We start from the raw sequence: 26,510 nt of genomic DNA on the forward strand, positions 1-26,510 counted from the left end.
AAGTGTTCAGAAATGTGAAAATAAGGATCACCATAAAAATACTTTGCCCCGTATTTCAGACATGTAGTGTTTGAATGACATCTGTCCACCTAAGAGACATGTCAAGTTCTGACAAAGGGTTGCAGACCTGAAACTTTGGCTGTTTCTCTTTCCACAGATGCTGCCTGACCTGCTGAGATTTTCCAGAACTTTTGGTTATTATTTCAGATTTCCAGAATCTGCAGTTTTTTTGATTGTCAAGGTCATTCCCTTGCCCATTTCCTTGCCCACACCTGAACAGTTATAGATTAATAAAACCTATTGCATTGAGCTAGAGTGTTTATTCATCATTGTAAGAAAATACTGTATATTTGAATATGAACTATTACTTAAAATAATATAAAATTACTCCATAAATTGTGATGTTGGCATTGTTGCAAGTCAAAGATCCATATTTCCACATGACCACTTTATGAATTAAAATTAAACATTGTAACAAATTGCTTATTTATGGGAATTAATCATGCAGCTAAACAATGCTGTGAACAACATGGTCGCCCTTCTACAACATGGTGGTGATTTCACATATAGTAGTTACAATATTTCTGCTCCCTTGCATAGAATAGTCAGTGCTTACTTCATTTTTTGCTAAATTCAGTCATGGTTAGTTAAAATAAAATCCTCTATAACTGTAACATATAGGAAAAGTAAGAAAACATATGACTCTTAAGTCAACACCTCAAATGGAAATATTTAACAAATCCTATGGATTCAATGAATGGAATAACTATGTTTTGATGTAATTTTAATATTAAGGCAATTAAAAAGCAATAAAAGATAACCTTTAATCCAAAGTGCAACTCTTGTTCTAATTGAGAAAATAAAACATCATCCAGTATGTCTGATAGACATCAATGCTTCATTATGAAAAGCAAGATCAATTAAGCAAATAGCCATTATTCATCAGAATGACTAACTGTACAGTGAAACCATAACACAAAAAAAATGAAGAAACTCTAAATATCAAGATGTCTGGAATAAATGCATGACCACGAGACAGAAAACAGTGCCAGATAGATTACTGAATCACTTACTCAATATATCTTTCTATTTTTTCTCCATTTCTGCAGGCTGAGATAAAACCATTGGGGATGGCAATTTGTAACTATGTAGAGTCTTGTAATTTTAGCTTGATCAAAGCTTAAACACAATATGAAAGCAAACAAAGAAATGCATTCCACTTCGTTATCAAAATTCTTATTTTTCTTCCAGCTGTGCTGGCTTTAAATGGTTTGGATTTACATAACGTTTGTTTGGATTTCAGAATGTCTGCATCATCAGTGATGCAGTCCTTTGCACCAAATATATTTAAGAATGATTTGGAACATTCTGCTTTGCATCTGTGGCTCTATTTTCTTTCAGCAGGCTTCCCACAAGGCCATTAACATACCGTCATACTTGCCGTATGTGTGAAAGGCAGACTTGCTAATTACTGTTGTGATTCTTACAAAACCAGATTGCAACAATTTTTTCTTTCTGCTGTAACCACTTCATTTAAAACTACTGCCTCCTAAAATTACATCTGAAAAGCGTACACAAAAAAACTAAAATTTGTATATATTAGCTTAATGGACATTCATTTTATTAGAAATAATCTAAAAGTTGATATAATTATGACAATTTTATGCAAGTATGTTCCAGATGAAATAATTAAGTTTTTCTGATATTTTCTTTCTCTCCCAATTTCATCTCTCCACGTGATTCCACATTCACTGCCCACTCTCCCTTCATGCAAATGACCATTGTGCATGCACAAGGCTCAATCGTAGCCATAGGTCATTTGAATAGTGAGAATTACAAAGATAAACCAAGTGCTGTACTAATCGAGTACACCCACACACACGTCCAACAGGGTTGCTGGATAGCAATCAAGAGCAGAAACTGTGGCTAACTTTCCCTTCACTAATCCAATAGTGCTGTGGTCAATTCTGGCAACCTTCCTGTTGCCCAAGCTCAACAATGACCAGAAATAAAAAGAATAAAAATTCACTTCACAAATGCAATCATACAAAATTATATACAACTATTGATTAGTAAAGATGATCAAATTCTTTCCATTCGTGCTTTGTTATTACTCATTCCTCAGAAATTTATAAGCACAACACCCCAAGAATTAAGCACAATTATTGAACTATAGTTAAATATTTTGCTTTGGGGGAACAGGGGTGCTTATAAATATTACATTCATTTGACTATGTTGGCTAAATGCTGCTTAAAACATGATAATGGGCACAATTTTTGTCTGATTTGATATATTTGCAACAGTAATTTTCAAATACATAACTTAAAAAATCTGTTTCAGATTTCTACTGGAATCAGCTAACTCTTTCAGCTCTCTCTAACAATTCTCCTTTCTCCAGACAAAACGACCACATTGTTTAGTTCAGGAATTAGGCAAATATAATAAAAGCAACCATCCTTCTGAAAGGCAATCCATCTGTACCCTACTCCAAATAAAATCTCAGCACAATAAAAAAGGCATGATTTTTGAAAACTATCTGACTTTTGGTTGCAAATAGTTAAGATGATGGATACCCTTCACGACTCTGCACGAAGTTGGATTTACTTCTCAATTCCTGCAAGGTAGTTTTTAAACAGAAATGCAGCATATAGATTGCTAGTTTTGCTAATTATTTCTTTCTTTAATGCAAAAAATTCATAACTATGTGGCATGCTATAAATTAAAAATATGTAAAACCAACAAACTCTGGTTTAAATAATATATCTGTAAAATATTCTGGCATAAAACAACAAAACCCAATTTCAGCCACAGACAGACCAGTACCAAATATTGCAATTTCCTGAAAATGGGATCTATTGCCTAAGCAGTCAACTAAAATATTACTAGAAATAAACTTATTAACACATTATAAAATACAATATGACCACCTTTTAAAAACTGTAATTGACAGATAGCTTTCAAAATGTTCTAAGACTACATTCCAAAGTAGGTGGTGAAAGGTGTATAATACTGTGTGGTCTACTAACTGTGGAAATGAAAATCAGATTTCCAGTTGCCACGTCACCATCCAGCATACCAGTAATTATTTCCCCATGAGATGCACATAAGTATTCTTCTGCCCTATTCAGGCATTTCCATAGCACTAGCACTATAATTATGGTTTGTTGGATAGAACTGAAGTGGCAAGAATGACTTTTTTTGTAATGAAAGCCAAGCTAAATTTGAAGAGATATTAAAACTTGTTGCTAGAGTCATTAAGATAGAAATTTCTAGTTTAATAAATCATTACTGAAACAAGAGATATTAGACTCTAAGATGGCTGCTGTGGTTGTACAAGATTTTTTTTTAAACAGCTTGTTAGATATTTCTGAAATCAGGAAAGGGAGTTTGCTTAGAGTATACAACAGTCAAAAAAAAAACACAACTAAAAACAATAAATCAAGTCAATTAAAAAAAAGTATTTTGATCTGTACTTACCATTATCCCTGCAGCCATTTCTTCCTACTGAAATTAATACTGGGAAACATGAGGAAGTCTGTGCTCCCTCAATGGACTGCTGCAGGTATCCTGAGAGCGGCACTCAGCGGAGTGAAAGTGCGGACTTCACCCTGTTCTTAGAGTCATGAATGCCCACATAATAAAGTAAATAAAATTTAGCAGATCCAAGCAGATCAACCTTAAATACTTCTTTCACAAAAATTACTCTGTAATGTGCGGCATTTACTTCAGCATTTTGTGTTTTAATTTCAAATTTCTAGCTTTTTCAGTATTTTGCTTTTGCATTAATATATGGTCTATTATTTGTTACGTGCATTAATCTTTTCTTGTATATAAACTATCTGATAATAGGGGCAGATCAGAGGTTAAAAAAAAACTAATTTCTTTAACTTTATAGTCATGTACCTTTCCTAAGGCCAATAATAAATTTTTTAAAGCTGTGGACAACAGACAGCGATGGTAATTTCTGTTAGTAGAATGGAATCCACCTTCTAAAATGGCTGTGTGTTCACTTCTGATAATCATTCCATTTGTGAGCAGTTTCATGGTGAAAGATTGGACTTATGATAACAGTGTAATAAAGGGACACATAGAAATAGATGTAGGCTATTCAGTACCTTGTGCCTGTTTCACCATTCAATAAGGTTATAAATCATAGTGCCACCAAGTTTTGTAAAATATATGTTAAATTTGATTCCCCTCACTAGATCATTGGTTTATATATAGTGAACAGCTGCACTGATTCCTAGAGCACCCCACTAGTCAAAGCCTCACAACATAAAAGTGATCCACTCATTCCAACACTTTGAATTCTACCTGTTAATGAAGCCTTAAACCAGGCCAGTATATTGTCACTAATATACTGTATGCTTTAATTTGGTTTAATCATCTCTTACTGAAGGCCTTCTGAAAGTCCAAATGCATCACATCAACTGATTCATCCTGACATATTCTGCTAGTTATAACCTCAAAAAAACTAACAGATTAGTCAAGTGTGATTTCCTTGTCATAAATCCATATTGATTCTGCCAATCCTATTGTTATTTCATAAATGCCCTGTTACCATTTCAATAAAAATAGGTTCCAGTATTTTCTCTAATACTACAGAAGGCTAACTGGTCAACAGTTCACTGATTTCTCCTTAAGGAAGGGGAGCTTCAATGACATAAATAAAGTTATAGAACAACAGTGCATGGTATTCTCTACATTCATAGTGTCATCCAGTCTATACATTTATAATGTTATCAGGTCTATATTATTGGTTATCATTGGTAATATTAGTATGTTCCATGTACAAGGCACTAATGCCATTTGTGTGGCCTCGTTGGATGATTACAATCATCAAGTGTTGGAGAGGCTTTTACACAGGATTTAGACCCTTAATATCTAGTGGCAACAGGATCTTATACTGTGGTCCTTCTCCACAAAGTAATATGCATTTCCTCAATGCTAATAAATCAAAGGTGTCTTCACATACAAGAGTACAACCAATTGCAATATTCTCTCTATCAGCTGCACTTCATGATGTAAAGAAATCAAAAATTCTGAGTCAATTCATATGTCATAAAATGTAGATCAACAAGACTGTTCATTGTATAGAGCAGATTTCAAAACAAACAACAAGGAATACAGGAGTGAGATGGGTCAGCTGGCTGAATGGCATTCAGCGTCAGCAAGACCAAGGAATCGATTGTGAATTTCAGGAAGGGGAAGTCGGGAGAACATGTGCAAGTCCTCATTGAGGGGTCAGTGGTGGAAAGGGTGAGCAGCTTTAAGTTCATGGGTGTCAACATCTCTGAAGGAGGATCTGTCCTGGGCCAACACATTGATGCAATCATGAAAAAGGCACACCAGCGGCTCTACTTCATTAGGAGTTTGAGGAGATTTTGTATGTCACCAAAGACTCATGCAAATTTCTATACATGTGGAGAGTATTCTGACCAGTTGCATCACAGCCTGGTATGAAGGCTCTAATGCAGAGGGTTGTAGACTCAGCCAGCTCCATCATGGGCACAACCCTCCCCATCATCAAGGATATCTTCAAGAGGCAGTGCCTCAAGAAGGCAGCATCCATCATTAAGGACTCTTACCATCCAGGACATGCCCTCTTCTCATTACTACCATCGGGAGGAGGTACAGGAGCTTGAAGACCCACACTCAATGATTCAGGAGTGGCTTCTTCCCCTCCGTCATCAGATTTCTGAATGGTCCATAGACACTACGTCATTGTTCCTTTTTGCACTATTTGTTTATTTTGTAATGTATATTTTTTAATGTCTTTGCACTGTACTGTTGCTGCAAAACAACAAATTTCACATCATATAAGACAGTGATAATAATCTTGATACTGATTCTGAAGAATTTACATTGAATTTTTCTTATACTCCGGTTGTCACAAAATACCCATTTAAGTACTTTCAGTGCTCACTCTTGTAATTTGGGAAAAATGTCAGCCAATTTGTGTATAGGAAATTTGTGTATAGGAAAGTGTTAATGGCCAAATAATCTGTTATTGTGAAATTGAGTGAGGGATAGATATTATGCAGAACTCTAAGGATAAGTCAGCTCTGATCTGTGTGAAGGACTGTTCACATCTACCAGGAAGAATAGATAGATCTTGGCTCAGCCTCTCATCTGAAAGACGGCACTTTTGACAGCACCGCATTTACTCAGTACACCCACCAGTGGGAGTGTCAGTCTGGATTATACGTTCACTTCTCCAGAGTGGAACTTGACTCATAAATTTCTGACTCAGAGACAAGAGTACCAGCAACTGAGCCACAAATGACACGGAAAGGCAGAAGAACATACATATAGAAACAACTTCCCTAAACAGGAAGAAAACAATCAGCAGCATAGTGTTCAACTGTATAGTTAGCCAACTAGCTTTTGGAAAACATAGGGCCAAATAATCTATTACATGATACTGCATGATATTTTTTGAAAAATAAATCACAAAATGTGATCAAGCAAATCTTAAGCTGGTAGTGAACCTCCAAAAATTAGTCATGGTTCCTTCATTAGAAATGAAGTGTATACACAGTGAGGGCATAGAACATGCACATTGACATCAATGTGAAAATAACTATCTTTTGATGCACTAAATTGTACCAAGGAGACAAGGGTGATGTAAACAATAGAGGCAAGGCACAATGTAGAAAATCTTAACTGGAGGACTGAGACATGTTTCACAATTAGTTCAAGTGCCACTTTGTACTACTGCTGGAGAGTTTTAAATCTTTTTCCAGGTGGATGCTTTCTTTTGTTTCTGATTGTTCCCATCTATACCCCAAATGCTTTCTGGTATCCACTCCAAACCAGGAACCATCACAAGCTGAAATTCCCTCCCCATACTGATCAATTCATCAGCAAGATCTGTGTCTGGACTTTCTATTCCATACCATTTCCTCCCCAACTCACTGGTGTTTTTTTTCCCCTCCCTACTTCCAATCCAGACTACAACTCATTTTTCTGCAATCTCCACTATTTGCAACAGCAGAACATTGAGAAGGAAAGGCCTTTCCATATATTTCCCAATGACACTGAAGGAGGGTATTTGGCCCAATGAGTCTCTGCCAGCTCTCAGAGTAATCCCATTCCCCCATTTATTTCCCTGTAATTCATTCTCTTTCATACCTATCAACATTCCACCCATCCCCCCTCCACCATCTCCCCAATTCTGTCACTCACTTAATGTAGGGCTAATGTACTACAGACAGTTAACCTACCAAAACTGGTACAAGGGTCAATCAACTTGTACTTCCAGGTGCATTATAATGATTTAGATATTAGAAATATGGTTTATTTATACAGATAACAAGGAGGTATCTTCATCATTATTATCATAATATGACACATGCATGGACTGAGATATTAACTCCTATCCCCTTGATAGAGAGGGAAGGAAATTGGATTGGTATCTCCATCCTTCTGTCCGTGAGCCAACTGCCACTTTTCATAGAAATGATTTACACACATATGTCCTATTTTGGAGAGTGGGACTCTTCATTATCATATTTCAATCACAATTCCATAGTGCAACTGGAAATCCATTTTAAATTTAACAACTGCTGCCTGCAATCCTCAGAGCTCAGGAAACTTGGAAGTAAATATTTATAGATCTCCTTTGTGGGCCATGAGGAGCAGGACTGCTTCTCCCCCCACCCATTAAAGTTGCCTTCGGCCTTTCTTCTGCTAAAGATGACCGCTGTTCATCACAGCCTCTTCGTGCTAATGTGATTGTTCCAGCTCAGTAAGTTAGTAACAATTGCCTTTCGCCTTTTCTACACTATCACTTACACTTGGTGTGTGCTGATAAAGACTTCAGTGTGATAGTAGAATCATGAATTATTCACTAATTAGGAATGTATTATGTCAAATACATATTCAATTTCCTTTACAGCCTGAAATTCAGACCTTCACATAACACAAAGGACTTATTTCACATAATATCAAAGTCTAACTTTATCACGGCTATCACGTTTGTTTTTTTTTAAAATATTCAAAATTTGTGTAACTATTTTCATGACAAACTACATACAAGTTTTTTTTAAACACGCCAAGTTAATTCATGCCATCAAGTTTAAAAAGATTAATGTAATTTAGTAAAGTCTCCTCAATATACTTCATTGAAATTCATTTTTCATCAAATTTTAAATACATTTATTAAGCATACATACATTTAAGATGTGATTATCCTTATCTAAACTAAAGTTAATTGCCTCCAGAATTCTGAAACTTAAGGCAGTGCATCTTGTACACTATTCTCCCTTGTATGGTTCAAGGACATGTGTTTTCTGAGCTCATAATCAGAAAAGCAGAGCACTGGCCTTGAGGCATACAAAGTTAATTATCATTAACTAAGCATTACAAAAAATGCTTTGCATTTGTGAAAGGAATATAGTGCTTATCATAATATTCTTCTACCTTTCACTTGATACAAAAACATTTCAACCTAGTAGGTAATTATTTGGTCATTCTATCCCTTTTCAAATGCAGAGAAATATCTTTCAGATCTTCAAGAGTTAAATTACTGTTGAGACCAACAGTATTATCATATATCTGAATTCACAGCAATTGGTTGAACTCATATGACCATGGCTGAAGGCAAAACAAATCATGTAGCAGAAATATTCTAATTAATCAAACCCAGTACAAATTTGATCGTTAATAATTGCAAAAATGAAACCACATTATTTTTTGTTTCCTTTTAACAGTTGGTGCATAATCAAAGTCAAACAACGCTGGTTTCCTGAACAACCTAAAAATCTATGGCAATGAAAACTCTGAATGCCAGACTTGAATAAACCATTCACATTTCATTGGAAAACTCAATTAGCTTATTAATTTTATATTTATAAAAGCATAATGATCATTGGACAAGCATTAAAAACAAAATAATTCACAAGCAAAATGTTATTCTCTGTGCCCTTGTAGCTTACATGCAAATTCTCAAGCCCATACTGATCAATCTAGTCTCAAAGTAAATTGCTGCCATTTTCACAATTCTTATTTAGGTTTTTTCAGAGATTTAAGAAAATGTCAATGACCAGAATAGCAAATTATTGCATAAAGAATACTGGTTATACATTAAATTTCAGGGGCCAATAATATACTTTCTAACTGCCAGACATTTGGACAAAACAGCTGTTCACAAGCAGACAACACTGTTTTCTGCAAACAAACCACACTGATAATTATTAACAAAGGATGAAATTAAATCCAATTAAGATAGACCAATGTTGAAATCATTAATGTGATGTACTTTAATTAGTTGTTTACAGGACAAATAAATGCTGATAATGCAGTGCTAATGTTTCTGTTCTCCTCAATGAAAGCTACCTAAAGTTTGATCCTGGAGAATTCAGTGCAATATTCATTATAAAACTAAGAAAAATTCAGAGATTATATAGTTAAAGATACGTAACAGAATATAGAAGATATTTTGTGAAACTGACTTAAGAAAATTTAAACTTACTGCAATACCAGGTGTCAGAGGGTTCACCATTTGCATTCTGTCATTCCTCTTAAATCCTAACAACAGCTGAAATGACACACACAGCTCTACTCAGAAGCTTAAATAAACCTTAGACTCCCACAGATTCAGCTTCCCATTGGAGACCCATGTTGACCCAAAAAAGAAAAAGGTTAGTTATGTCTAGAATGCCACACATATGCTTATCATATTTACTCGCTTTAAGAACTTTCAGATGAATATAAAAGCTTTATGCACGTAACTACTTCTAATTAACATATTTATAGTAACCCTAAAATTTAACAAAACACCAATTAGTTTTAATGTGATTCATTTATTTACACAGGCCCACTGGAAGTGATAATAAAATTGCCATTTCAAAATTCTGCAGCCATAGTAATTTAACATATCAAAAAGCAACAATGGCTGTGAGATTAAAAAGCAAATCAGATTACATCTTAATAGAAAGTATTTAATAAAAACAATGCCCATTTTATAATCTGCAGCACCACACCTCAAGATCAAGTGGCTTCACAGAAAACACCAAGTAACATTGTAGCAAATTCAACAATTAAGGTAATATTGTAAAAATATTCTCCATGTACAGGACTTAAAATTTAAAAAGTAAAACACTTACCTTTACTGGAATTGTTTCTGTGTCTTTCTAATATCCACTGTGGCAGAAACAGAGGAGCACTTCCAATGTCCTTTTAATGAGAAAAGTCTGGCTTCTACATTAAATAGAAACTGCTTGGCGAGGCCCTGTGGGGTACTCAGCAAGAGGTGGAGAAGCATTCTCATAGACTGCAGAACAGCCGTTTGGAATGGCTTTGGTATTCAAGGACTGTGTAATAAAGATTGCCAGATCACTTGGTAGGCAGCTCTCTCAGATTCCCTCCAACTTGTCAAGAAAACCAGCTAACCTCCAGCCTATAGGCAAAAGTCATCAGCTTAAGCCAAACCCACTGCTTCAGCCACAATTCCATTCCTTTTTCTTTAGAGGGGGGTTGCAGCTAGAAAGAGTCCTACTTTGCATAAATCGACCAGGAATGGCAAAAATAGTGCATTATTTTCCTTATGTGCTTACAAAATATGGGTTAGAACTGTTGTGATATTTCTTTCCTGTATTTCAATCCTATTAGTACAGTTTATTTTTCATTTTTAACAAATATTGGAAGTATATAAATCTATATAGTGAGTACTTTTGATCGTGACAGCTGTACATAATTTACTGACCCTGAATTCAAAGTGATCAGCTCTCCACATATGGTTTTAATTGTTGTAATACATCTTGCATGCAATATTGCTAACAGGCATTTTTTTTTATTTCCACAGCAGATGAATGCAGTTCCTGCAATTTTTGCTGAGCTGCTATAGCCTAAATATAATACCATGAGGATGAGATGAACTATCAGTACCTTTCCATATGGTTCAGTTTTAAAGAAATGTAGCTCTTGCATAGTACTGAAAATGTAATCAAATCTCCTTGCATAGGATAGGGTCATAGTATACTGAAGCTACCGTAGGAATATAATTATTAGATCACTGTGCAATAAATGATTTTGATTCATTTCTAAATTCAAAGTGTTCATTTGTTAAAATATGCTTTGAAACTTTCATAATCCAGAATCCATAATTATTAAACTACCAGATTATCATTAAAAACCCATCTGGATCACTTGTATCCTTCCATACCATGAAAAAGAGATGAACTGACAACAACTTCCCATAATGTTCAGTTTCAATGTAATACATCTGGCCTATATGTTTCTCCATTCTCCCCACTGTGGCTGACTCATGCCCTTTAGTATGACACACAAGGCAACCAGGGCTGGACAATAACCGTTGGCTTTGCTAGTGACATCCATTTCTGAAAATGAATACATATAAAGAAAAGTTAGATTCTGCAAAACGGCATCCATGGATGTGAAAGCTGTGTTGAAGGACAGTTAAAATCAATCAGGTTAATTGCCACCACAAGATGCCACTATCAGCATGGATGGGCAGCTAAGCTGCCTGCATAAAGCCAAAGGTGGCAATTTTTTAAAAAAGTCAGGGTCTAGAAACATGCTCTTGGAATTTCATTAGGCCAATGTAAGAAAAGGACTGTGGATTCTCCACCAGCAGTAGAGCCAGAACCTGTTGAATGCTCCTCCAGACTTTACCCTGTGCATTCTCTCCATCAAGACACTTTTTCTCCTGAATGAAGAGCCACAGTCCACTTGACTTGCGGGCTGGCAAAATGTCAGTGTAGTCCATATGTTAAAATAGCTTGGGCTGTAATTCCACACAGCACTGGGTTAAATTGTTACCACCAACACATAAAAATAGAGGCTAAGATATCTGGAAGCAAAGCAAATAAGTTCCATTCTTTTTACAGCTCACTACTCTTAACAGAAGCTGGATCTGAAGAAAAATTTCTGCACACTCAAAATAGCCAAGATGTCCAATGTGGATACCCAATGAGGTCAGCAAGTGGTCATCTCAGGCAATGCTCACGATTGTTTTTCTGACTGGCAATTTACCAACATTTTATTTGATATTTATTGCTAGCTCAAAAGTTGGCAGAAGCAGGAAATTTGAGATTATTATACCATTTAAAGGAAGTCTGCATCTCCTAAATTTAAAGTGCTTTTTGATTGTTTTGAGTTGCAGCTCTGAGCAATACTATCAATTGAATAAGCAGACTAGAAGACATAGTCCATTCCATTTTTTTTAGGTAATATTCATAGGAGATGGTGAAGATAAGGAAACATACAGGTCATGTTTTGTTATCATTTACGTAAGCTCAATTTTAATCACATGTACATTTGAGACAGAAAAATGGAGAGAGAATTGGAGAGTAAAGGGAGCCATTTGTTTCTTTCCCCTTTCTAATTTGATTTCTAGAAAAAAAATTGAATTTTGAATGTAAATATTGATCCTGTAGAAAATGATATGCAGGGAGGATGGGTTGGGTAGATGAGCAGAGGAGTGATGAAAAGAAAAAAGGGGAAACATCAGGAGTCAGATTATCCATCTTCAGTAGAGTGGAAACCTGAGAGTAAATGGATGAATAATTGTGAACCAGGTGGCAGTGGAGCAAATAATGGAGATGAAAAGGCAGATTGATCAGAATGAGGTAGAGGGAAGGTGAATGAGAAGAGGAATGTGAATATGATAGAATGGGGAAAGCATTAGTGGCAGAGGATAGGAAGGCAAGAGATGGGCCTCAAGTATATTTTCCCACAATCCCTCACTGTAATATGCAGCCTTCAGCCATTTTCTGCCATACTATTCAATCAAAAGGAAGTAACAACCTATATTTATAGTAGCTTTAGTGCAGCAACATGTCACATAATGCTACAGTGTCAGAAAGACAAAAACAGTTGCCAAATCAAAATCTTCTGGGAGTGGATGGAGGGGAGTGATTGCAGATGGTTAGAAAGGTAAGGATGAGTAAGCTAATTTAATGTTTAAACACAAGCAAGGGATTTTTACATTAATGGAACAAGGGAACTCAAGGAAAGGGATATTAGTCGCCAAGTCCTGGTGTGGACATGCAGAACTCTTGGGGGGTGGGGGGGGGTGGGGGGGGGGCCTAGGCACTAAAATTAAGGTTGGTGGGCCCCTACAGAGGTCTGAAATTCAAATAATTGTAAGGTTGCTATTGTAGCAGTGGAGCCATAGCAATAAATTGGCACACCATCCTTCTCCTCCCTGCCCCCACTGCTCAGTACAAAATAAAATGTGTACATCAGATGAGCTGAGGTTTGAGAGATCACAGTGGATGGAGGGTGGGCCAAGACAGCATGCAATAGAAAGGAGAAAACTACAAATGGATGCTGAGAGTAATAATATAAAATAATACTGCTGGGCATGATTATTTTTTCCATATTTCTTAAATATCTATTGTTTTCCAATGGCAAGTAAAAAGGTTTATATAAAGAGATAAAAAGAGCACCACAGTGAAAAAAAATCAAAGGAATTAATAGACATTGTTCTCTAATTTACCATGTATAGTAATGTCATAGAAGACACACAAGTATATGAAAAGGCACTAACACGACTCGATGTAAGAGATATATAGTTCAAGTGAAAAATTATCTATCTGGATAAGTGTGAATAAAAAAAATGAAGTTCAACAGTGCTAATTAGTCTGCATCAATTAATCTGACCTAAACTTTCATTCATCATTGTAGTTAAACATTCATAATTGGAACTTTGCAAGTCTTCAAAATGTCACAAATGCTTTCCCATCCAGGCGAGCTTTATCAGGCAGCTTCTTTTATCCAATTGGGACAGAGTAAGATAGATTCAGCTAAAAAAACCAAACACCCTGCCATAAACATGAATGATGAAAATTGCAGAGACGGTGTTCCTAATATGAATCCAAACCACATGACAGAAATCTGAAAAGCAACCCAATTGTACCAACTAATTTTAACTTGTGTGTTTTGTATCTTTAAGCTGTGCAATAGGCATGATTCAGTTTAAAAGGAAAGTCTACAAATCAGAACTGGAGGTGGACACAGACCAGTGCAGGACTCAGACAGATTGATCCTCACTGGAATTATTGATGGACGCAGATAAGGTAGGTGCATACTTTTCCCCAGTAGTCCCTGCCCTGACTAAGACAATGTGCTTGGATATGAGCAGTACAAGTATTCTGAAATTCAAAAAATTGCAGGTACTGGAAATCTGAAATAAAAATAGAAAATTCAAGAAACACTCAGCAAGTCAGGCAGTATCTGTGCAAAGATAAATAGAGGTAATGTTTCAGGTTGAAGACCCTTCAATAGTTCTAACAAAGAATCTTCGACACAAAACATGTACCTTGTTTCTCTTTCCACAGACGCTGCTTGCATATAAGTGTTGTGCCCAGGTCATAAATGCAAACCATTTAATGACCTAACTGGATTTTAGAAAAGGAATATATTGACTGATTCCAGAGCTGTCCTACTTCACTTTGCTTCTGTTTTTGCTAAGTGTTCTTCTCAAGCTTCTCACTCAACCCTTCAGCATCCTTTCTTCAATTTCAATCCATTTAATTGCATCCCTTCAGAGGTCATCACAATCCTTATAGAACATGATGCACGTAACTGTTTCTCACAATCATTCTCATCAAATCCACTGTTTCCGTTATCTCCACTTATCCACGTGTGCTTTTTGCCTCTTGTAGAAATGTGTGCTATATTTAGCAGAAAGGAGAAAAGTGAGGTGAGTTACCACAAATAGTACAGCTCACAAAAGTAGAAGACAAAGCCCTGGAGGTAACTGGCACAGCTGAGCCCCTCACAGTCAGAGATGGAGAGATAAGAAAGTCACAGAGAGCTGACGAAAAAATTCTAAGAACCTCTAGCACACATCTGCTGACTTTATTTCATCAATAACTGAGAATACTTCAGTGTGGAGATTTTCAAGTTCAGGACCTAACAATGACCAAATCAGGGTTCAGAACTTCCATAAGAATGATTTCTTGTTCCATGAGAGTAAAGAAGAGGACCAACAAGCATGCACTCCAGTGCAAATTCTGACACTGTAGTGGGTCTGGTTAGAATTCTTAGGTTTTCACCCAATGATGAGATTCTGGTAGAAGTGCTGTGCACATTCTCTATAATGGCCAATTGAGGACTCCAACTCAATCACAGATGGATGGAGATACAGGAAAATGACAGAATGTCTGCCACAGAGAGATGGTCTTTGGTACCTGCATCCAATAATCTCAGCCACACAAACTCTGGGTACCAACTTGCTTGCCATTTTTAGCAGGATGACAGACTATTTTTGTGCCCACTGATCTTCATCATTATGGTCTTGAGAAGTGCAGTAGAAGGAATGCAGTGCTAGCCCAGTGGAATCTCCAAAATACTCCCACTTTTCAGTTTTTGCTCCCATATACTCTAAGCAAGAACTAGACATTCATCCTAATCATCTGGCAGCCAAGTCTGTTCCATCGATACAGGGAGGGTCTTTGATATGGCTCGCAGGCAGGGTAGAGATCTGAGCAACCTGCCTCCACTTCTGCTTAAATTGTGTAGAAGCAGTTGGGAGAAATTATAGTAATCGTAGTTCACCAAATGCACGTATGTGGGTTTCTGACAAAATGTCACAAAGGTTTTCTTCTCTTTATATACACATAATGCCACATAAAATATAATGATTTGCATCAGTTCCAGGTTTTTCCCTAATTACTGTTTCTCAAGGGACAACTTGTCTTTCGCTACTTTCATGAAGAACAAAATTCACAATGGAACCCATCTGGGCAAACTCATAGTGCATGTTGAGTGGCTGGAGTGCAATAAAATTTGTAAATCTCGGATGGGGCGAGTGGGGTAGGGGGTGGGAGTTATGGTTTGTGTGTTGAGGGTGATGGTAAGAGTGGGCAGAAGGACTTCAGTTATTATGTTTTACACTAAGTGAATTGCTATAATGGCATAACCGGACAAGTAAGTACACACTGGCATCCAATCAGATAATCCTCGATGTAGGTGAGTAGGTTTCTTACCAGTACATAAATATGGACTGTTAAACCTGGAAGTGGACCTCGTGTCTGGATTCTGCTCCTGCTCCAAAATTTTGAGCAGTTTTCCCCACTACCCCAACTCCATAATCTCCCCAACTATTCTTAGGAGTTTAAACATTCCCTTAAGTCACCGTTTCATCAATAAAGCTTCATATATACTTCATCAAAGACCTTCCTTCTATCTTAAGGTTAAAAATAGGATATTCAATAATGATTATACAATGTTCGATTATTTTAGAAAACCAAAGGTGTCCATATCAGCATGTAGTGAGATCTACACAATATTCAAGACTTGTGATGAACAAGTTGCAAGCAACAACCATCTAACAACAATATTAGCACAGCCAAGCCCTCCACCATTAAGACCTTAGGGTTACCATTGACCACGAACTCAACTGGACCAATCAGATAAACTCTGTGACTATAACAGCAGAGTAGAAGCTGGGTATTCAGCAGGAAGTGATGCACCTCCTAATTCTCCAAAGGCTATCCACCATCTAAAAGCCATAAGTTAAGAGAATGGTGGAATGTTCTCCACTTCTCAGGATGAGTGGAACACCTAAAATTCTCAAGAGGCTCGACACCATCCTGGACAAAGCAACTTGCTTGATTGCCTTCCTATTACCATCATAAACAAAATCACTCCCTCCATGGCTGCAGTTATTGATGATATGAAATAAGCATATGTCTGCTAAAGGCATTTAACATTCTGTCAGCTCTCTATAAGGCACAACAGTCACTCCTCAATTCTACTTTAACAGCATCTTGCAACTGTGTGACCTCTACAATCAAGGGCAATAGCAGTAGGAGCATGTGAATACTGCAAGTGCCTGAGAGTCTCCTTTACATCACACTTCATCCTGATCTTAAAATATCACCATTCCTTCATTACTATCGGATTTATATACTGGACTCTCTCGCTGACAGTATAATTATTTGCACCAAAAATACTTCAGCAGTTCAAGACCACCATCTTTTAAATGGCAGTCAAGGATGGGCAATATATGCCAGTCTTGCCAGTGATGCCTATGTCCTTGAAATGAATAAAAAGGATGAAACTCTGCCAGCTTCTGTAACCAGACTAAGGGCTAATTTGTTATTAGCTGTTAAAGGATTAAGTTTAATTTTTGTACCAGTATGTGCTTCCAAGCAGCAACATGAGATGGGCAACACATCTCCAAAGCTGCAGCACACATTTGAGTAAAGAGTTTCTTATGGCATCTTGTTAAAGTCTAACTCATTTTTTTTACATATAACAGTACAGCACATGAACAGGTCCTTCAGCCCACAATGTTGTGCTTATCTAATTAAGGAAATGACACCTAATTGCCTCTGCCTGCACATAGATCCATAGGTTAGATTTAGGCACCTGCAACTAACTGTTATGGGCCTTGGTGCAGCAGTATAACAGGTTGATAGCACAATGGATCAAATGACCTCACTCATTGGAAATGACTCATTGCACAGGCTAATCAAGGCATTTAATGCTGCAACAGACTAGAATCACATTAAAACCTTGTGTTGGAAAGATCCAATGGCAGGGATCACAAAGGAAAAAAAAATTAACTATGGCACTGTGCTTGATATTTCAGTCAAGATGTTAAAAACCTGTAACTGTACTCCAATTATTTATTTATGAAGCCCTATTTTTCAAGGGTTGGAAGGCCTGGCATTGCATGTGATCTTCCACAGAACAAGAAGCTGTATCAGTCACAGGAAAACCAGCATGGAATTAGATTACTGGGTTTAAACCAGTGTGGTCTGTTGAAAACATAAACACCTACTGTGCTAGTTCTCAGAGTAACATATTACATGACCATGTCTGTATGTATCTAGCTGTTGCTAGGCTGCACTCTGGCAGAGATATTTTTGCTGGTCTAATTTTGCTGGTATATGGATTCTTCCAACAGATTCTGTCTTGGTAGGGAGAAGGGGTGAAACACTGAAGGATGAATATCATCTGGGCTGGTGTGGTTAAAATAAAATAAAAGTATTTATGATCACATTAAATGCAACTTTAGTAAGATTTAGTAGGGAAGGCACAGTAGTGTAGCAGTTAGCGCAACAGTATTAGAGTGCCAGCGACCTGGGTTCAAGTCCGGCCATTGTCTGTAAGGAGTTTGTATGTTCTCCCTGTGTCTGCGTGGGTTTCCTCCGGTTTCCTCCCACATTCTAAAGACGTATGGGTTAGGAAGTTGTGGGCATGCTATGTTGGCACCGGAAGTGTGGTGACACTTGCGGGCTGCCCCCAGAACACTCCACGCCAAAGATGCATTTCACTGTGTGTTTCGATGTACATGTGACTAATAAAGATATCTCATCTCATCATCTCATTTACCGAGAGAATCTAATTCAGAAATTATATTAAAAAGATAAGATCATGAGTTTTAGCAAAGCAAAGCACAATCCATAGTCAACTGCTTATTTTCATTCTTAATAATAATCAGGATTGATTTTACATAACTAAAATAAACTGTCAACACTTTTTTCCCAAAAATGAGCTTATGAGGTTGAATTTTGGATTGTAAATTGCAGAGAGGGGTCACAGTGGCGACATAAGAGAAGGTAGATGCTGGAATCTGGAGCAACAAACATTCTGCTGGAGGAACTCAGCGGGTTGAACAGCATCTGTAGGAGGAAAGGAATAATCGACGTTTCAGGTCAAAACCCAGCATCAAGATTCAGTTAGGGGTCAGTTAATTTAAAGCTAGCAATTGCCAAGTGTACAGGGCACATACTTCAAAAAGGAGAGAGCCATCTTGATTACCCAAATAGTGATACCAACATCCCAAAGATGATTATTTTAGATTCTTTGAGAGGTTAAAAACTGTACTTTTTCAAAGCCATCATCATCACCAATAAATCTTTAAACAAATTACAAGATATCATCATTAAACAATATTTTAAAAACAATGCTGATTCTGACACTCATAATTAAAGCATTATGCACAATAGAAGAGGCAACAACTGCATCATGAAAGCAAGCTGTTACAGCTAGTCTTGTTTATTAAGTCCCTTTCTTTTTGTTTCCACAGTAACAGTATTTTTTGTTGAAATGAAAGGCCTGCTACAGATACTCCAAATTGCTGCTGCACTGGTTTACTGCAAACTATTTAAATACATTGACATACGAGGGTTACCAGATTAGGTGTCAGAATCTAATGATTTTGAATAAGCTTATTTCATGACTAAACTGGATAGTTGAGCAATAATGCCTTTAGTGGCATTAACACTACTCCGGGAAGGACAGGGGTTTATCAGGCTCACATATTAGACAGATAACTCAACAATTTCGTTTTGCAGATATAAATGTAATTACAGCTAAAATATAGATAAGCTGTCCTAAGATTATGTCTAGATGGATTTAACTGTGTTTCCATTATTAAAACTGCAGTGAAATTTTCTTTGAAATAGAATTGAGCATGTTATTACATTGCAAAAATATTGTTCCTTACTATTTGTTTCTGACATCGATTGCACATAATTGAAACCTTAATCAATTCTGAGTTTAAGGAATATTTAGCTTATCCACAGGCATTTAAAATGACTAATTCAAGATATCATTAATATTCCCTATAATCATCTATCAAATAATGTAGCACTTTAAGTTAAACTGTTCAGAAGCAAATCTTTCAAGAAATCCAACCAAGTTACCAAATAATGCACCAAGAATGTAGCCAACCTGTCCTTCATGCATTAAAATAGACTAAAATTTGTGCAGATCATGTATTGGATATATCATTCACTAATCATGGTCTTTTTCGATCTTACTTAAACCAGTGACTCAGTCAATCAAGGAGGACTGTTGAGGACCCTTCTCAAATTTGGATGCCCTCTGAAATTCATCCCCATCTTACGTTTGCTACATAATGCCATGCACACCATAATCTTTCTTGCTGAAATTCTGCATCTTGCCTCTAGCTGGAGTTTCGCTCAAATGGGAAACTGCCCAATATACATCATCTCCTTTCCAAAAGCAAGGCCACTCCAACTTCAATCATAGAGCTGCAGTACTGAGATGACATGTGTATGCATACATTCAGAAGCCAAATGCCATACCATGGTCAACCTGTTCATTGAACCGTACAAGACAATGTTACTTGAAATAAATGTCTGCAAAGTATAGTTCCTCTAGCTATCTGCTTTGCTATGCAATAACAACCTCGATGATAAACAGTCCACAAGGAGCCCCTGGAGAGCATGGACCCCTTCTTGTATCTCAGGAGCCACACCTCAGCAAGGGCAGACATCAATGGCAAAAGTTACCCTTGCCTTCGATGTGCCAACACAAGTTAGCAGCCTGACTTACAGATTGGTTAAAGATCAAGACCTCAACCCTGGCACCAACACTATAGAAAGCTGGATAGCAGTGATCCCTGATCTCCTATACTCTTCTGAGACATGGACTATCTACAGCAGGTATCTAAAACCACTGGAGAGGTACCACCAATGCTGATTTCACAAAATACTTCAAATCCACTGGCAAGATATGCAAATCAATGTCAGTGTCCCCTCTTTGGCCAATGTCCTGAGCAGTGAGGATCTAATTACACTCAGTCAGTCTCATAGGCAAGCCATATTGCTTGCATGCCCACCACCAGACTCCCAAGATAGGTAATCTACTCTAAACTCTGTTAGGGGATTAGCAGGTAGATAGACAAAATGATTCAAGGATATTATCAAAAATTTCATTGAAAAACTAACAGCCCCACTGGCTCATAGGAAGTCCTGATCTACAACTGCTCAGAACGTTGGTGGAAGATTTGGAATGTCATTGAGAAGGCTGAATTCTTGTGTTGAGAGAAGAAAACACCAGCCTAACCTTGCAAACTAGCCAACTGCCTGCCCAGTTAAGTGCCACCTGTGCCAGAGGCTGTGGATACCATGTTGGCCCCACTAGTAACCTCAGAACCCATGGAAACTAGAGTACAAGTGGGTCTTCATCGACCATGAGGAGCTGTTTAAGTGATGATAACATTCAAAAATCCATCTTGTTTTCACCAAAGCTTGTTCCACTACTGAATCAGATTCAGGTTTATTATCACTGACATATATCATGAAATTTGTTGTTTTACGGCAGCAGTACCGTGCAAGACACAAGTTACCCAAAAATAAATAAAATTGCGCAAACAAGAGATAATGAGGTAAAGTTCATGGGTTCATGGACTGTTCAGAAATCTGATGGCAGAGGGGAAGAAACTGTTCCTGAAACGCTGAGTGTGGGTCTTCAGGCTCCTGTACCTCCTCCCTGATGGTAGTAATGAGAAAAGGGCATGTCCTGGATGGTGAGGGTCCTTAATGATGGATGCTGCCTTCTTGAAGCACTGCCTCTTGAAGATGTCCTCAATGGCGGGGAGGCTTGTGCCTGTGATGGTGCCTTTGCAGCCCCTTTAGATCCTGCACATTGGAGTCTCCATACCAGGTGGTGACACAAGTCAGAATGCTCTCCACCGTACATCTGTAGAAATTTGCAAGAGTCTTTGGTGACATACCAAATCTTCTCAAATTCCTAATGAAGTAGAGCCACTGGCATGTCTTCTTTACAATTGCATCAACATCTTGGGCCCAGGATAGATCCTCTGAGATGTTGACGCCCAGGAACTTGAAACTGCTCACCCTTTCCACTACTGACCAATGAGGACTGGTGTGCATTCTCCCAACTTCCCCTTCCTGAAGTCCACAATCAATTCCTTGGTCTTGCTGACATTGAGCGTAAGGTTGTGTTGCTACACTACTTAACCAGCCGATCATCTCACTCCTGTATGCCTCCTTGTCGCCATGTGAGATTCTACCCACAACAGTGGGGTCATTGGCGAATTTATAGATGGCGTTTGAACTGTGCCTAGCCACATAGTCATGAGTGTAAAGGGAGTAGAGCAGTGAGTTAACCACGCATCCTTGAGGTGCGCCTGTGTTGATAGTCAGTGAGGAGGAGATGTTACGACCGGTCCACACTGACTATGGACTCCTGATAAGGAAGTCGAGGATCCCGTTGCAGAGGGAGGTACAGAGGCCCAGGTTTTGAAGCTTGTTGATTAGCACTGAGGGGATTATGGTGCTGAATGCCGAGCTGTAATCGATAAACAACATATGTATTGCTGTTGTCTAGGTGCTCCAAAGCCAAGTGAAGAGCCAGTGAGATTGCATCCACTGCTCGACTTGCATTTTTATCTGTAAACTACCCTTGGATGTTTACTATATATGAATATATACATCTACGTGTGCTCCTTTCTGCTGTTAACCGGCTTGGGAATATTTTCAGACCCTGCAAAACTTTAAGGGAGAAAAATTAATTTGCATCACCTGTAATAATCATTGGCCACAGGTTGCTTGAATTAGTCTAAACTTCCATTATTTTCAAGGATGGTTCAAATTCCTGACATCTGAAATGGCTTGGCATTCCAATTAGTTCAGGAGCAATCAAAAATGGGAAATAAATGCTGCCTTGCTCCACGGATGATCTGGAGACTCATCTCAGTATTCAACCAATAAATTTTGCTGGGTTAACTGGCCTGTAATTTCCCATAGTCTCTCTCTCTTTTCGTGAACACTGGTTTCTACTTTCTACTGGGACTTCCAAAGAATCCAGGGAATTTTTAGAAGTTGGCTAATCAACTCCCCCCCTCCACAAACACACACTCCCCCATTTTTGTAGCCACAGAGAAGCCTGATGTGCAGACTATCAAGATCCTAGGGTTTTGTCAACCTTTCGTTCTTTTCATTTGCCTTCTATTTTTTCTCCTGTAGTATTGTTTTAAGTTCCTTAGTTACCTACTAATTTTGGTGTACATTTTGTTGTTGTCTCTGTATTTTCAAGGTGTCATTTCCTTATTAACCCTCCTGTCTCAATGCAATATCACTACTCTTTTCCCTTTTCAGCACACTTTATTTTCTAAGTCTTGTTCATTTATATTCTATTTTCTCCCTCTTTCAATTTTTGGTCTTCATTTCCTGCTAATTGTTACGAACCAGGTTGCTACTTGGTGAGTGTCCCTTTAAGGCACCCGGACAGTAGTGTAGTAGCATGTGTGTGGCTTTATCTGACTACTGCAAGTGAAAAAAAAGACTATAACTACAGCATACTGGCAGTTGCACAGAGAGTCGAAGGGAGAGAGTGAGAGAGAGCGAGAGAGATGGTGGCACTGTCTGCTGGTATCTGTATCTATGGATGAAGAACAATAGTTGTGACTATAACTATACAATCTATGTATGGATTTCTGGAGCAATTTGTGGAGTCCACTTTGTCGTTAACCTGTACTGGAAAGCAGGTATATTTGTGGGTGGTCACGTATCAAGTGCTCTTGGTGTGGCAGATACTTCGGAACAAAGCAATGGAGAACTTCGGCGATTGTGGTGTCGTATGGGTTCCATCGTGGAACTTGTGGAATTCGTAAACTCCTTCTCTCTACATTCTACTTGGTTTTCAGAAGCCTTTGCTCATTGTATTGCTTCATGACTTGCTGAACTGAACTTTGAGAACTATTCCTAGACTTGGGGGTTTGGGAGCTTGCCACACACGCACTCTGGGTTTATTTTGGGGTCAATGTTTAATACCTAATGTTTTTACTTCTCTCATTATTACAAGTAGTTATTAATAAATAGATTCTAACATTTATACATGGCTCGTTGTGTTTCTATTGTTGCTGGTACGTAACATAATATTATTTCAAACTTCATTTCTATTACTACACATTAACACTTTATGTCTTTTATTTCAATCTAATACTGCTTTTAATTTTTTTTAGTTACCCACAACTGATCACTTGTTCTAGTGTATTTATTTCTCAATGAAAAGTACTTTCAAGTATGCAAGTATTTTTCGGTAGCATGCAATCCTAGACTAATAATATTCTTTCTCAGATTAAATATCTGTGATGACAGATATATTTCTGCAGATTTGATCATATAATCTAGGATGACTTCTCACTGCTTACAGTATACTGTACAGGTGAAAATATCATCCTTTGAATTAGAAATTAAATGGAGTTGCTGTTCAGTGTACATATGCATGTAAGAGATGCCAAGACCATGTTTTGAAGGAGTTCTTATCATTGCCCTTATCATTATTTATTCCTCAACCAAGATCATTATAATGGATCTGTTATCATGTTGCTGAACTTGGTAAATACAAATTAGTTCCTCCACTTTCTATATTACAATAGTGAGGACATTACGTAAGTTTTTGTTTTGTACACAAAGTGTCCTCTGGATGCCCTGAGTTTGAGAAAAGAGTGGTACATGTAACGTATTGTCCTTTTTTCATTTGATTATTACCATAAAGCTGCAATATAGATTCTTTCTTTGTATTCTTGTACTCTGTGAATGCAACCTAGCACCTCATACGTCCTGAAATGCCTGCCTGATAATTTCAACACTTTGCAAGGATGGACAACATATCTGTGGGAAGAGGTATGTCAATAATGGAAGGTCAAAGAGGTATTGTGTTGGGTGCCCAAGATCTCGCTTGGTAGTACCAGCAATTGTCAAATAATATGGAGTCAAAACTTCAATACAATTTGGTTTAATTTGGAAAGTATTCCAACTAATAGAATTACACGTTAGAAATTACAACAAAAAGCCAGACAAAATCCTGCAGTAGTTAGAATAAGTGAAAGTAAGTTTAGCACAAATAAATGTAAGGTATCATATACTCAGGAGAAAATGATCACCAAAAAAAAAATCAGGGATGAGGTTCTACACTCAAAGTTTAAGGAGCCAAGGAAGAAGTTAAAAAAACAAGACTTTAAAAAGCTAGCAGTCCCAAGATTGCTCCCAGCACCATGTGCTACTGAAAGTAGAAATAGGAGGAGTTAATATGGCTAGACAAAGACCTTTAGGGGACATGGGAGCAGTTTGCTAGCAAGATAAACCTATGACCTATTGAAGATCGGTTGGTTCTTAACAGAGGCTAAGATATAGAGCAAGATATCAAGCTAAAATGATGTTGTAAATGCCACATTTGTGGGCTGCGGAAAATGTCATGTATGTAAACATCACAAATCTTGGGCCTTCTGCAGAATTACAGTTAAAGATCACATGCTACTTATGATTTTTGTACAAAAAGCACAGCCACTCAATGAAAGTAAAACTATTCCTTCAAATGGTAGGGGACATTTAAATTAGCTTTTTCTTGACATAGCGGGAAGGTGGAAATAGGCACAATGATTCTCTGATAGTCGATGAAAGCAAAGAATGAGAAGTGTAATGAAACTTACACTTATGATAATGAGAAGTGTAAAAACCATACACTTGTGATAATGCAAAGCTTTAACTGACCCAATAATGAATGACAGGGAAAGAAGAAATTTAGGAAGCATGTAAAGCTAATTTTCTTGATCAGCATACTTCCTTACTAACGAGGATCGGGGGATGGAAGCTGAAGAACGAAGTGGGCAAGCAGAAAATGTCATGGTCAGGAAGCATCTTGAGAATGGTTTCCATGTTACTTGAGGTTTAGATAAGTTATGCAGAAGGACAAGGTACAACATACTTAATTGGAGGAAAACGAATTGCAGCAAATTCAGGAGGGAACTAATTAAATTGGATTCAAAGCATAGCGGATAGAAATGTAGAGGGGCAATAGGTCATCTTTAGAAGGCAAGAAGGTTTGGGTACAGAATAGAAACATTTCCACAAGGGGGAAAGAGAGAACAACCAAAACTGGAATTCCATTGATAATGAGATAGCAAGGAGGATGAAGCAGAAAAAAGGGGTCCTATTACAGATGTCAACTTGATAATGCCAGAGGAAGGTTATCAGACAGAATAGTAGTTTAAAAGAAAATCATAAAGATGACAAAATTTTCAAACATGTGGCCAGCCATAATAAAGTTATTAAGACAAATCCCACCATACAGTTCTCAAGCTGTAGTCCTGTAGGCAATAGCACATCAAGTAATTATTCTGGTACTTTGAAATGTGATGAGAATGCCTGCTTTCATTACCCTTTCAAAGAGGGAATAACAAATCCCACCACTCTTCGGGTGAATATTTTTTCCTTTAACTTCCCACTTATGCTTCTCCAAATATCTTAAACGTATACCCCCAGTCATTGGCCTTTCTGTTAAATTAAATTGGCATCCTTGATCACCCTACCCTTTCTTTAATTGCACCTTAATTAAGTTTTCCTTTAAGACTCTATTATGTTGAAAAAAATATAGAACTTCAACCCAGCCAATCTTTCCACATACTAAAAATTCTCCAGCCCTGACAACATCCTTTGAAATCTCCCCAACAATCTCCTTGCTGTAATATGGGTGATCAGAATTGTACTCAGTACTCTTGCTATGGCCAAAACAGAGTTTTATATAATTCTAATATGACTTTGTATCTTTTACATTTTATCCAAAAGTGGCAAGTATCCTTAACCACCTGTCTTGCTACCTTCAGAGAGCTATGGACATGTCATCCAAGGTTCAGCTCAGCACCCCGTCAAAAAGCATGCTTTTCTTTGCCTTGTTCACCTGAAATAAAAGTGTCAAATATACAATGGGCCTGATCATCCTGGATACAGTCCATAGCCTGAAATTGCCA

The 26,510-nt window shown here is 37.5% G+C and overlaps 1 protein-coding gene across 5 annotated transcripts in view; it reads right to left on the reverse strand.

Annotated features, from left to right (window-relative positions):
* Positions 1-26,510, reverse strand: part of prickle2b (prickle homolog 2b) — a 152,349-nt gene that overhangs the window by 64,656 nt on the left and 61,183 nt on the right. The window contains exon 1 of one of the 5 annotated variants that reach the window (XM_052017720.1): positions 9,477-9,505. The exons of the other annotated variants lie outside the window; for them this stretch is intronic. The gene's annotated coding sequence lies outside the window, so the exon portion shown is untranslated. Of the gene's footprint in view, positions 1-9,476; positions 9,506-26,510 lie in introns of those variants that run through there. 5 annotated transcript variants of the gene reach the window in all.

Source organism: Pristis pectinata, chromosome 6, assembly GCF_009764475.1.
Source record: "Pristis pectinata isolate sPriPec2 chromosome 6, sPriPec2.1.pri, whole genome shotgun sequence".
Lineage (NCBI taxonomy): Eukaryota > Metazoa > Chordata > Chondrichthyes > Rhinopristiformes > Pristidae > Pristis > Pristis pectinata.